Source organism: Mytilus edulis, chromosome 11, assembly GCF_963676685.1.
Source record: "Mytilus edulis chromosome 11, xbMytEdul2.2, whole genome shotgun sequence".
Classification (NCBI taxonomy): Eukaryota; Metazoa; Mollusca; class Bivalvia; order Mytilida; family Mytilidae; genus Mytilus; species Mytilus edulis.
This window is the reverse complement of record NC_092354.1, coordinates 57,502,652-57,517,275: the sequence shown is the minus strand read 5'-3', so window position 1 is coordinate 57,517,275 and position 14,624 is coordinate 57,502,652.

Below are 14,624 nucleotides of genomic sequence, written 5' to 3'. Positions count from 1 at the left end.
CCAAAATAAATTCCGCCAATTTAAAAGTGCATATACAAAGTTATTGATAAAAGTTTTAAAGCCGCCAAAATATTTCGTATACCTTATTCAATGAAAACATTGAAATTTAACACCCACGAAAATAACCCGCTATACGGTAATTAAAAAGAAAAAAGTTCAACAGACAAACAACGACACATAAAACAAAACATAGAAAACTAAAGCCTGAGCAACACATGCAAAACGAAACCAACCATACACTGGAGGTGATATCAGGCACTCTGGAATAATAAACAGATCCTGCCCAACATATGACACTCGTCGTGTTGTTTATGTTAGTAAAAGATCGGTAATACGTATTTTTTCCGGTAGATCACATTCGATGAAAAGGGGACGGAATTAGGAATATATCTGCTATCGTCTGAGAGATGGATAATTCATTACATTCAACCAACTCGTGGTGCCTTTCATAAGATTTACGAAGGGATAATTTCACCTTCAAAACTAGGGACTCTTGGTTTAATAGATTCCTTCTATACAGCAACCCGCTATCAAAGAAATAATGATAGTCTACAAATATGGTGTTACAGACCTTCTAAAATTCAAACTGACCATTATTCCGTGCGTTCATCGTGTATCGTGCGTGTTGCGTGCGTGCATCGTGCGTGTATCGTGCACGTACCAATCGTGCATTCATCATTCATCATTCCGTGTATTTTCCGTGTAACGTGCGTGCATCGTGTATTCTTAATCGTGTATCGTGCGTGTATCGTGCGTGTATCGTGCGTGTATCGTGCGCTCATCAATCATTCATTCTTAACCGTGTATCGTGCGTGTATCAATCATTCATTCTTAACCGTGTATCGTGCGTTCGTCAATCGTGTATAATTGTGTATATCAGATAACGTGCATTTGTCAAACGTTCATCTCTAATTGTGTAACGTTCATACATTGCGGTTTTTATATGATAGTCGGTTATAGAGCTCACCAAAGCTTCTATTTTTTCTCACGGTTAAAGTATATGTATATATATATATATATATATATATGTATGTTCCGACTTTAGATAAAATTTACAGTCATACTTACTTTCTTGTGAACACTTAATTAACTTCATCGTACATAACATTCATACAGATTCATGACTTTTTGTGTAAATATTTTATCATCTGTAAATATTTCGTGGTTATTCAGTGAATCTTGACTGGGACTGACACATTTTGATATAATGATACATGTTGTACGTACAAACAATAACATGATATTGACATTTCTACGACAGAAGAGTTAAAATTGGAACTTCTATTCAGCTGAGTGAAAATGGACTTAAAAATATACTGTTGGCCAACTGTTATTTACGGAAGCGTATAAGCGCCACACATGTTTTTTTTCTTCCTATGTTTGCGTTACAACGCAAACCTTTGCGTTATAACGCAAACCTTTGCGTTCAACGCAAACCTTTTGCGTTATAACGCAAACCTTTGCGTTATAACGCAAATATCTTCATTAAGTTTTGTATATATGTCCGTCTGTCATTCATTTCAGATGTGATTTACTAGTAGATAAAAAAAAAAGAAACATACATACAAGGCCAAATCATTATAATAAATATGCATAGGAATAATGGAATAATTGAAGTGCAATTATACATTAATTAAGACTGATTTGTGCATCAGAAAAGTATATAATTTAACAAGAAAATAGATAAAGTTTAGTATATAGTCATATTAAAATTGAAAGATTAAAAATAATGTCAAACAATTGTGAAACCTCCAAGTCAAATAGACATTTTTAATGATCTTTCTGCTTTAAAATGAATTATTAATAAGGAAACATTTTTTTTAAATCTCAGAATTTGATTAAGATTCTTTGATAGAAAGTCATTGAATTTTAATTTCAATATAATGAAGTATTTTTAAGATGCTTGGGTAGCAATTTGAATAGAGAGAACATAATTTTATTAATAAAACATCTTCATTCTATACATTTATTGCCAAAGGGTAGCTTGTTTAAATGTAACCTACTTTACACAGTTCTCAAACGAGAGCTTACTTTGGAAGTATATTTATATTCGGTTATAGCTATATTAGCAGGGTTGATTTTTTTCTTAGGTATAACCTAAATTTACTCAATTTTCTTTGTAATATATATACTAGTAGTAACTTGGATATCGTTTTTGGGGACCTTTATAGTTTGTTGTTTAGTGTGAGCCAATGCTCCGTGTTGAAGACCGTAATTCGGCCTATGATGGTTTACTTTTACGAATAGTGACTTAGATGGAGAGTTTTCTTATTGTCACTCATACCACATCTTCTTATATTATTCTGCTCATTATTAGTCATTGATATGATCTAATTATTCAAGCAGTTTACTTTGCAATTACTACAAAGGTGATAAATTCTATTATATACAGCCTCCTCCATTAATAACTACTGTTTCCTTTGAATCTTGAATAAGAAATAAGATAAAACAAATGTTTGCGTTAAACGCAAAGGTTTGCGTTATAACGCAAAAGGTTCGCGTTAAACGCAAAGGTTTGCGTTATAACACAAAAAGGTTTGCGTTATAACGCAAGGGTTTTCGTTATAACGCAAAGGTTTGCGTTTAACGCAAACATAGGAAGAAAAATAAAAAAAAAATGTGTGGCGCTAATACGCTTCCGTAGTTATTTGTTAAAAATATTATGTCAATTAAAAACAAATGTGCTTTTGCAAAATTTAAATGTGGGGTAGCTCCACTAAAAAAAATAGAAACTGGAAAGTATGAAAGAAAAAAAGTCCACGAGATGACATGTGTTGTAGCTCTACTATTGAAGATGAACTTCATGTCATTCTATGTAGTTTTAAGACAAATATTATACATTTTAATGAGCATTTTAACCTATAATTATCAGATAGCGAAAATTTTATATTTTTATTTAATAACGGCAATGTTGCTGCTATAGTCGCCAAAAACACCAACAATATTTTATCGAAAAGAAACTATACAAATCCTTGGTTTTAAATCCTAGGTTAGATGATAATTCTTCGCTTATTTGGCAAATTCATATGCTACTAGGATATTTTCAAATATTTAAGTTTTGATAAATACCATTATAAATATCATTTTTGTCTTAGTTTCTGATGGTCACATGCACGTTATGTTATTCCGTTGAGAAAAAACAATATACAAGATTGTCGGGTAAATGTGGATTGCGGATTAAAATGTTAAATGTCAAACTTGAATTAACAAATTAAACTGAGGCGAATTAACATGAATATGTATATTCTCTTCAACAGTGTTTGAATTCTCTGTTCTGAATTTCATTTAAACAAAGCTAAAATGTTTTGTGGAAAATTGAATAAAAATAAACATTATATGTATTTGAAGGCATTATTTTAATAAAACAAATATAAGATCACGCAAATATATCCTGTATTATTTTAAATTAAGGACTTTTAAAACTTGAAATTGGATTTACAAGTTTAAGATATAATCTTGGGTTTTTTTTGTTCTTTTTGCTTTTTTTTTTTTTTATATAAAATCGTTAAATATATGGTATTATCATAACAAGTCTTTATTTGAATGGAATAAACATGGAACACTTTCACGGATTAATTTTTCATTGTGTTCATGGTTGCCTATCAATGACACCGTTTTTAATGTTTGCCTAAAAGATTATTATCCGGAAAAATAATTCACAATAGTACGTTGTTACTGACTAGGTTGGTCCTCTCCGTAAAACATTCAGTATGCCTTCGGAATATACAAATATTAAGGTATGGTCAAGAATTTCAATAACGGCCGGGAAACAGACTAGTTGTTAACCTTCTATGATTATCAAAGAATGACGGATGTTTTTTTTTCGGTACGTCTAAACACTGGTAAGGAGTCCTTAGTGCACGAAGGCTTTGACTATACAATGCCACTAAGGACTAGAAGGTTTGCTGTTTATGTATTATTTTTATATATCATGTTAGAGATTGATATTTAATGCATAAATTTCAAATTTTCAGAAAAATAATCATAATTAAACGAGATGTTCGACATTATTGAGACACGTGCCGGTTTTTCTTTGATATGCCGAAAATCAATGAACCGATTGACACGTGCCAAATAACATAGCAACTGATTAAACAATGACGATCTTTTTTTATTTTAAGTAATTTAAAACAATTGTATCGAAAAGATTTATGCTTCAAATATTTATAATTAAATGTGTTGATAAAAAGGAAAAATAATTTTGCTGTTGTTTTATTTCTTTCCCAACAAAATTGTTTGCAATAGGAGCACGACCGACTTTGATGTGCGCCAACTTATAAATAAGAGTGTGGTCAGTTTGTTAAAATGTTTATGTTAGATATACGAAGACAAAAGGAATATATATATTTATAAGTTTTTGGTTTTTATTTGAATTCCGACAAAGATACGTGTATATACAAATTGTTTCACTAAAAATTTGAGTTAAATCCGAAAACCATCATAAGAAACAACTATGTTAAGTTTCATGAAATGGGTAAGCGGTTTTCAAGTTACAGTGCGACATGCGGACGGACGGACGCCAGACATTGGTATACCATAAAACGTCCCGTCAAAATATTGACGGGTGATAAAAAAAAAGCGTAGTGCGCCCGTATGTCAGAAAGAAATATGATTTCAATTGTATGTTTTTTTTTGTCGAGTCTTCGACTTTAGTCGAAAAAGCGAGACTAAGCGATCCTACATTCCGTCGGCGTCAGTGGCGTCTACAAACATTCACTCTGTGGTTAAAGTTTTTGAAATTTTAATGAACGTTTCTTAAACTATCCTTGATTTCTATTAAACTTGGACAGAAGCTTCTTTATAATCATAAGATAGTATCAAGAATTTTTTAAACATTTATCAGATTCATAAACTGTCCTGGGTTTTTACCAAACTTGGACAGAAGCTTTTTTCAATCAAAAGCTAGTATCAACAGGAATATTTTATTGATTTATATTTCCTCATTTTTGTTGAGCATGCGATTAACAGAAAGAATAGGCGAGACACTGGGTTTCGCGGAACCTTTACGATTTTTTTTAACAAATTGTCTGTTTAACATATTGTATGAGATAATTTATGAAATAATGACTGTGGTATGTTCATTACTCACTGTTGAAGGCCGTGGAGTGACTTATGGTGAACACTTCTGTGTCATTTTATTTCTTGCGATGAGTTGTCCCATCCCTAATCATACCACATCTTTTTCTTGTTATCAAAACTTCAACACGTATGTTCAAAAACTTAAAGAAAGATTGTACGCATATGTATTAAAACCTTATAACCAGCTTCAACATGTTCATGTGTGGACAAGTATCATTTGCAAATCTATAAAACACGTATTCAAAATGGCGATTAACTGGAAACAATAAAGTATTATAATACCAGAATTTGAAAACGCTCCACGAACAAGTCAAGCTGACGACGGACGACGACGAAGTGATACCAATATACGAACGCAAAATGTGTATGCGGTCTTTTAAAAACCGAAATTAGATAAATTACTCTGTTGACAAATTTACTATTTACTTGAAATATTTACAAAATACATTTGAGAAAATACTTCTTCGTTCTGAAATTTGTTTCCAACAACTATTCATTTATCAGTATCCAACTTTACCGATCTTGTCGATTAAACGTTAAAGACATCAGATAGGGGTGCGTCTAAACACTGCTAAGGAGTCCTTAGTGCACTAAGGACTTATAACATGCCACTAAGGACTGGATGGGGTGCTGTTACATGTAGTTTCTTTTCATATTATGGTAGAGAATGACATTTAATGCATAAATTTTAATTTTTGTTGAAAAATGATCATAGAGAAATAAGATATTCAACATTATTTAGACACGTGCCCGTATTTCTTTGATGTGCCGAAAATCAATGAACCGTTTGACACGTGTCAAATTACATAACTAATTACACAGGAATCATGCTATTTGTTGTGTTTAATAGACAAGATTGGTAAAGTTGGATACTAATAAATGAATTGTTGTTGAAATACTATTAATGTGGGGTTTTTTTTTCAGAATGAAGAAGTATTTTTTCTCATGTGTATTTTGTAATTATTTTTTGTAAATATACATATATTATACAGATATTTACATTACATTTCATAGCACTGAATATAAGACATTTCAGTTAAATGTTCAAAATCGCGGCTGTGTTCGGGCAACCCTAGGTCTTTTTGTCTGGCATGGTTTCTTGGCAAGTCTTTGGGGGTAATGGCATGGTAAAGTCGTACAGAGTACTTGTCACATTTTTTTTCTTTTTCTGCAGTCAATCTTGACTTGTCCCTGTCTTTCATAAGTTTATGAAAAAGACGATCTTTTTGGTCAGCTGATTTTGTAAGCCAGCATTGATACAATAATTGGTGGCGCTTATAGTATCCAAACAGCAGGTAATTGCCTTGGCTGTACAGTGCTCGTCTTAAGTCGGCAAACTCCAGCTTCACTAGTTCGTGGAGAATTTTAACAAGTTCTGGTATGCTTTTTGGTTTCCAGTTAATCGCCGTTTTGAACACATGATTTATTGATTCACAATTGTTATTTGTCCATAAATCAACATGCTGAAGCTGATTACGTGGTTTTAATACATATTCGTACAATCGCTTTTTAAGTTTTTGAAAGTACGTGTCGAAATTCGGGTAAGAGACAGATATGTTTGCTGCTTTTTCGTTGAACTCATCATGATCTTGGGCTGTGATAAGTCCAGTAGCACCGAAAATTGAATTTAATACTTCGTAGCGTTCTTTGTCGTTGGAACCAAAATGACACAGAAATTTATAACTATAAGTTACCCTACGACCTTCAACAGTGAGTAATGCACATACGAGTAAAGCACATACCACATAGTCGTTATTTCAAAAATTATTTCTTACATTATGTTAAACAAATAATTTTGTAATAAAAAAGAATACAAATTGGATTCCCTTCTAACAAACAAGATCTTCTTAAAGAAAACTGAATTAAAGAAATATTATTTGAAAATATTTCTGTTTGTCTTTTTATTTTTTTTTATTTTCAAATCATGTGGTTAGGGCATATTTTCATGGCATTTGTACAAAGCATTCTCATTTTCTGTCAACATTATATCTTTAACTCTAAATTAACAAATGCAGGAAATTATTCGTAAATAATGTACTAAACACTGTGGAACATTTTGAAAAACGTTTATTGCTTTCATATTTATAAATTTGAAATAAAACCTAATCTGACTAAAATTCGTTAAATGATTATTTTGAACTTCTTTTACTTTTAGAAAAAAAAATGTCAAACAATTTCAAATAAATAAGTACCGTATGAAGCCTTTGTAAACTGATATCAAACTGGTTGAAAACTGGTGGTTTTGATAAACCCCAAGGACGCCACATGATTTTTTTTTTCAATTCAATCGTTATTCGTACTAGAACGTATAAAGCAGTATTAGAAAGTGGAAAAATAAAAATCATGATTTATAGTTTTTTTTCGAAATTTACTCATGTTTTAGTGAAGCCATTTGTATATACACGCATCTTTGTCGGAACTAAAATAAAAACAAAAAAGTTACAAATATATATATTCATTTTGTCTTCATGTCTCTGACATAAACATTTTACCAAGCTGACCACACTCTTACTTGGCGCACATCAAGGATAAAACCTATGGCAAATAACTTTGTCGGGAAATGAATGAAACAAAAGCAAAATTATTTGTCCTTTTAATAATTTTAATTAAAAAACAACACATTTTATTATGATAATCAAGTATTAATCTTTCGATACAATTGTTAATTACTTAAATTAAAGAATATGATTGTTTAATCAGTTGTTATATTATTTGGCACGTGTCAATCGGTTCATTGATTTTCGGTATATCAAAGAAAAATAGGCACGTGCCTAGAAAATGTTGAATATCTTTTTTTATTTATGATTATTTTTCTATAAAATTTGAAATTTATGCATTAAAAATCAATCTCTAATATAATATGTAAAAATAACACGTATAACAGTAGTCCTTCTAGTCCTTAGTGGCATTGTATAGTCCTTAGTGCACTAAGGAGTCCTTAGCAGTGTTTAGACGTACCGATCAGATAGGAGGATTCCCGTGTAATCAGTTATGTAATTTGACACGTGTAAGACGGTTCATTGATTTTCGGCATATCAAAGAAAAACAGGCACGTGTCTTGATAATGTTGAATATCTTGTTTATTTATTGTTATTTTTCTATAAAATTTTAAAATTTATGCATCAAATATCGATATATACCATAATATGAAAAGAAATTACATGTAACATAATCCCATCTAGTCCTTAGTGGCATGTTATAAGTTCTTAGTGCACTAAGGACTCCTTTAGACGCACCCGTGGTTTTTTTTTACCATGGGGTGTTTTTTGTTCTGTTACTGAGGAGATTTTTTTGTCCTTTATGAATCCATTTGACAAAGACTCCATTAAGGATAAATTTTGTTTCATAGAAAAATCGGTAGTTTTTATCCATTTTTTGTTCATTTTTATCGGATATAATAGATTGAAAAATACAAACAATTAATTGAAGTTTCGTATGCATCTATCAAGACCAAGCACTTTTTGACTAGTATAAAGATCTATAAAGGGTTGCCTTTGTTTTATAGCTCAAAACGGTATTAATACATTGGGTTGAATAATGAAATAGTAGCTCAGCACACTTCGGCGCAGACCAGTAGACTTTGGCGCAATGGAGTGCGATGGTTTATAAAACGCGGGATACCTTAATTAAAGTCTACATATGTGCAATTATTATGAGCAGTATATTTGTTTCAATGTCCGTATATAAAGCATTTACTACAGTGTTATTGCCTATGGGTGTTAAAGTTCAACTTGCTGCGTTCTTATTGAGAGATCGTCCTATTTGATGTTTTGCAAGTATAAATTATTCTTGCTTCTACATGTATCGTTACTTAATTTGTTCCTCTAATGAGATCCTCATTTACCATTATATAATCGTAAGAATAGTTTGTGGACCCGTATGTATTTAGGGAATGATACTCAATCGTACGTATAAAACCAAATCTTTGTGTATTTCCCGTTTGACAGTCCTACATGTATATTGAATTTTACTCACAACTCAGTAAGTTGATACCAGCGCGGGGTACATGTATGCTTATGTACCTCTTATTCTAGATGTCAGGTAACTTTCTTGAGTTTATGTTCATATGTTGGATTGCTGTCTGATTGACGAATACCCGTCATTTTATATATTTAGATTTTTTAAAATTTGTTTTTTAGGGATGCACCCAGTTGCACCTTTTCATTTAAGATATATTTCCGTGACGTAACCTCGAAATATAAGTCACATCACTAAAAACAACAAGGGAAATGAAACTTCTTCTCGCATGTTGCACTTTGTGTAATAGTTAGTTCTCTTCGACAAAATACTGCCTTGAACTCAATTTTGGTATAAATATAAAGAAGTCACAATTTGGTTCTGAAATGGATATTTTTGTAAACACCAAAAGCTAGGTAGCATATCCCTTAATTGATATAGGCTCTTAAATTCGGCAATGTTTAGAGACATGTACAGTGCTAGGGCTGTTAGCAAGTCAAGGTCGCTAAATTCTCATTATCCGTTTAGAGATTTTCTAAAAATACAATGGCTTTTGCCTTATTCGAAACTAAAACATTAGCAAATATAACTGGTGGCCTTCGGCTGTCAATTGTTCTTTACGGGTTTTTATCTCTTTGACATATTCTCGATTTTCATTCTTAGTTTTAAAATAACTAAAAATACTATTTACAATTGTCAGTACAAAATACATTTAAGGAGTCAGTGCGTTGATACATGTTATATTCTACTGAATTTACTATATCCGTTATTATTACGTAATATATATATTATATAAGTCCTGTGTCCAGGTGGAAATAACGGGCCGTAATAACAATATGCGATTTGTATGTCAGGTGAAAGTGACAACGGGTGGTATGTATACCAAAATGTTCATCGTCTTCCATTATACATGAGGGTGTGAATGGGGGTTTATAGAAGAAAATAGACAAAAAATAAAGAATACAAAAAATAATCAGACAAATAGAAAAGAAAATGATGAGGTACTAGAATATATGGAATAAAGAATGATCGACAAAAGGTAAAACGAATTATAAAACAAATTGCCTAAAATTATAGAATACAGAAATAATGACTCCCCATTCAGACCTCATGATCTGACATTTAAAGCTTTAGGACATTTATGGGCATGCGATACAGTTTTAGACCGACAGTGATATTTTACAAAATCAATTTGTACATGTGTATATGCGCTGAAAGATATATCTTCATGTGCTTAATTTAAAAGACAAATGGGTTTGAATTATTCGACATTTACTTAATATTTCGGTTTCTTTGACATTTCTGTCCTTTGAGCAGACACCCTTAACATTTTATGTTTCAAAATATAAAGATATGCAGATTTCGGTAAAAAGATAAGGAATATCTTTGTTACAAAATTGGGTTCTTACTACATTTGTGTAACAATTCTTTGTTAATAATTGATTTTTGTTAAAAGAAATTGATTTAGAAAAAACAGTATTTTTGTTGAATATTTATCTAGTTAAAAAAAGTCGTTAATTTCTTCATAATAGTTGGAACAAAAATCTCCATACGGTATCAAGCCAAATTTCTAAAAAGAAGGAACATATGCTCTTAAGCTAATGGTTAAATCCCGAAAAAAATGTTAAATGCTAAAAGTTTTTAGAAGAAAGAGTTTAATGCTATTTTAGATTAATTCTGCGAATTGTTTTTGTCTGCAAAAACATCAAACAGAGAGATAAAGAGAATCACAACTAATTGAATAAAATGGAGGATTGAAATGGAGAATGTGTCAAAGAGACAACAATCTAACCAAAGAGCAGAAAATGGTGCATCTAAACACGACTTAGAACTCCTAAGTGCACTAATATGTTATTAGTATGCTACTAAGGACTAAAAGAGTGATGTGCAATGTAAACCAATTTCTTATCTAGATCAAGATTGATATTTTAATGCATATATTCAAATTTAATCAATAAAAGATCACAAATAATAATTGAACAATGCCTGTGCCGGTTTTCGTTCATTTTTCCGAAAATCGCTGAACTATAAGACACGTGTCAAATTACATAACTGATAACACTATTACCTTAAAAAATGAAAAAAATAATTATTTGGAGAAGAAAATAACCCAGACATTTAGACATATTTACCATAAAAATATGTTTTTGAATTTTAAAAAAATCATTTAATATGCATCGGTTTATGATTTAATGAAAAAATATAGAAAATTGTTAAGCTGTTTTTTTTTTAAAATGAAAATACATAGATCATTCATTTATTGCAATCAATTATATCAAACATGTAGTTGAAATAATTTCTAGAACCAGTCACTCTCTGTAGATATAATGGGTCGGACATTGTATGCATAAAAATAAAATTTAGATTTTTAACTGTATGAAATAAAATTAGTAAGGGTCTCGCGGAACCGTGACAATGTCTCGCCTTCGTTTGCCGTAAACTTGAACTCTCAGGCTGAACAAAATCAAGACACTATATTTTGATTGTTAGGAGCTTCTGCCCAAGTTCACAAATATTTCCGGTGCCTATAAAATAGCCTACTTTAATTAAGTTATTTGAATCTGAGCTGGCAAAATAGCATATTATCTATTATGATGGTATCGGCAAAACAGCTACAAGTATTGCCTTTAATGAAAATGCATATCAATTTTAAATACTATTCTAAATAAAATAGCTTTGAGAATCGTGTAAAAAGCTTTCGTTGTTCAGTCGTCAATGAATCATTCAACGTGCGTGTATCGTGCGTGCGTGTATCGTGTATTTATCATTCATCGTGCATCGTGCGTGTATCGTGCGTTCATCATTCATCATTCATTTTACGTTAATCCTCCGTGTAACGCTCATCGCTCATCGTGCGTGTATCGTGTATCGTGCGTGTACCGTGCGTGTATCGTGCATTCACCGTGCGTGTATCGTGCGTGCGTGTATCGTGCGTGTGGTCAGTTTGAATTTTAGAAGGTCTGTAAATTGAAGAACAACGTCAGTTCTATGATTTGCTGTTCGTGTCATTGGCGGTATGATTATACCGTATAAAATTTTCATCTCGTTGGTTTTTACTTTCAGTGCGTTGGTTTTTACAACTCCTGAAGGGGTCAACACACCATTTTGGTCACGTTGACTAATTTGTAGATCTTTGCTGAACATTATGGCTGTTTACAGTTTATTTCTATCTATAATAATATTCAAGATAATAACCAAAAACGGCAAAATGTCCTTAAAATTACCAATTCATTGGCAGCAACCTAACCAGGGCTTGTCCGAATCTTCTGAAAATTGCAGAGCAGATAGATCTTTACCTGATAAACAATTTCACCCTCATGTCAGATTTGCTCTAAATGATTGGTTGCAGAAATATAAGCCACCATCTTTATTTTACCCATATGTTCTATTTTTAGCCATGGCGACAATTTTGGTTGATTGGCCCGGTCACTGGACACATTTTAAAACTATATACCCCAATGATGATTGTGGCCAAGTTTAGTTAAATTTGGCCTAGTAGTTTCAGGAAAATATTTTTGTAAACGGCGACGGACGCCAAGTGATGAGAAAAAATCACTTGACCCTACGGGCTAGGTGAGCTAAACAGAAGTTGTGGTTGTATTGCCAATGAGACAACTCTCCACAGGAGGCCAACTGACAAAGAAATTAACAACTATAGGTCACTGTACAGCATGTTCAGTATCAAATTGTGAAATCAAGTATTAAGTTGTGAAATCTAGTATTAAGTTGTGAAATCTAGGACTAAGTTTTGTAAGTATTTGTTTATTTTGTTTCCTAAAACATTATTTTGCCTCGCATTGTCAGTCAAATTTTTCCACAGTTTACATGTTATGTGTTGTTGTTTTATTTCAAACAATTGCATTAAACTATCAAAGTTTCAGACAGTCAACTGTACATGTGTCGACAGTTTATTTTTTTATAATAACACATTTATTTACCTAGTAATTGCTTTTGATTCATTGCTTTCACAATGGTAAGATTAATTGTTTGATACTCCGGGCTGTCCAAACACGTCAAATTGAAGGAGTACATCGTTTTGTGTTCTTTTTCCTAGATAACCCTGCTCTTGGCTGTGAGTCATGAGTTCATCTGAAGTGTTGAAATCTGAAATATCATTTACGATAAAAACAAAATTGTTTATGTATTTACTATAGTAAAGTATAATGAGTTTGAAAATATAAAATTTGTCATAAATTTTACATTATTTAATTTTAATTTTAATTTTTTAGATACAACCTCTGTCTGACTGACAAAATGTCAGACATAAAAACAATCGGTTAAACAGAAACTTTTAGATTAAGTTTCAAATATAGTAGAAAAGATCAAATTTCTATTTCGGTCAGACAAACTCTAAAACAGTTCGGAACAGACTGGTATCTAATTACATTTATCTACATTCAATGATTCACGACATTCTAACCTGTGTAAATGTACACGACTCATGACTGCATGTATAACCTATAGATGCAATCACAGGGGCCTGTCTGAAAGGGGGTCAGCCGGATCACTTGAACTTGGTTACCACAATACAGTAATACTGAAGATAACAGTTGACAAAATATAAGATAAAAAGCAAGACTTATATATCATTTCTTTTTTTAATTCAGATTTATGAACCCTTCTGTAGACCTGTGTATCAATATTATTTCAATTAAACCATACAAACACTATTTGTAAATAAACTTTATCACCATTGTAATAAACGTGAACTAGGTAGACACGTTAACTAGGTAGATACTTAATAGATCAGTCAACATTATACTTTACTGTAGTAAACACATAAAAAAATGACACCCTTTTCCCGAGGGTAACTGCACGTAAGCAGAATAACTGTTAACCAATAGGGAATATTATTCAACACCGTAAAAATTACCTCATATATCAAACGGGCAACTGACCCTAGGCAAAATAACTGCATAGGCTGAAGTTTGCAAAAATAACTAAAATTAAAGCAAATTATCAGTTCAGTTCAGTACATTTTTAATACTACAGTAACAGTCTTCATAAAAATTAACACCCAACATTATCTAATCTTACAGACTTCAATAATTCTTTTCTTGATTTAATAATTTTGGATATAAACTTTTGACAGAAAAGAGGGACGAAGGATATTAAAGGGACATTCAAACTCATACATCGAAAATAAACTGACAACGCCATGGCTAAAAATGAAAAAGACAAACAGGCAAACAATAGTACACATGAATTAACATAGAAAACTAAAGAATAAACAACACGAACCCCACCAAAAACTAGGGGTGATATCAGGTGCTCCGGAAGGGTAAGCAGACCCTGCTCCACATGTGGCACCCATCGTGTTGCTTATGTGATAATAAATCCGGTAAATAGTCTAATTCGGTAGGTCACATTCATGAAAGGGAAGGGGATTGTAGTTACTACGTAAGGAACATAATTGAATATTGTTTGGGTTTAATACAATAACAACACAAGATGATGACACTGACATATCTGACAATGTAAGTAAAGCTGTATCGAAACACTCAATATTGTATGAAAATAGTTATTTAAAACTCGTCTGACCAATTAGACAATTCCCTTTGGTACATGTTACAACACCACATCACTAA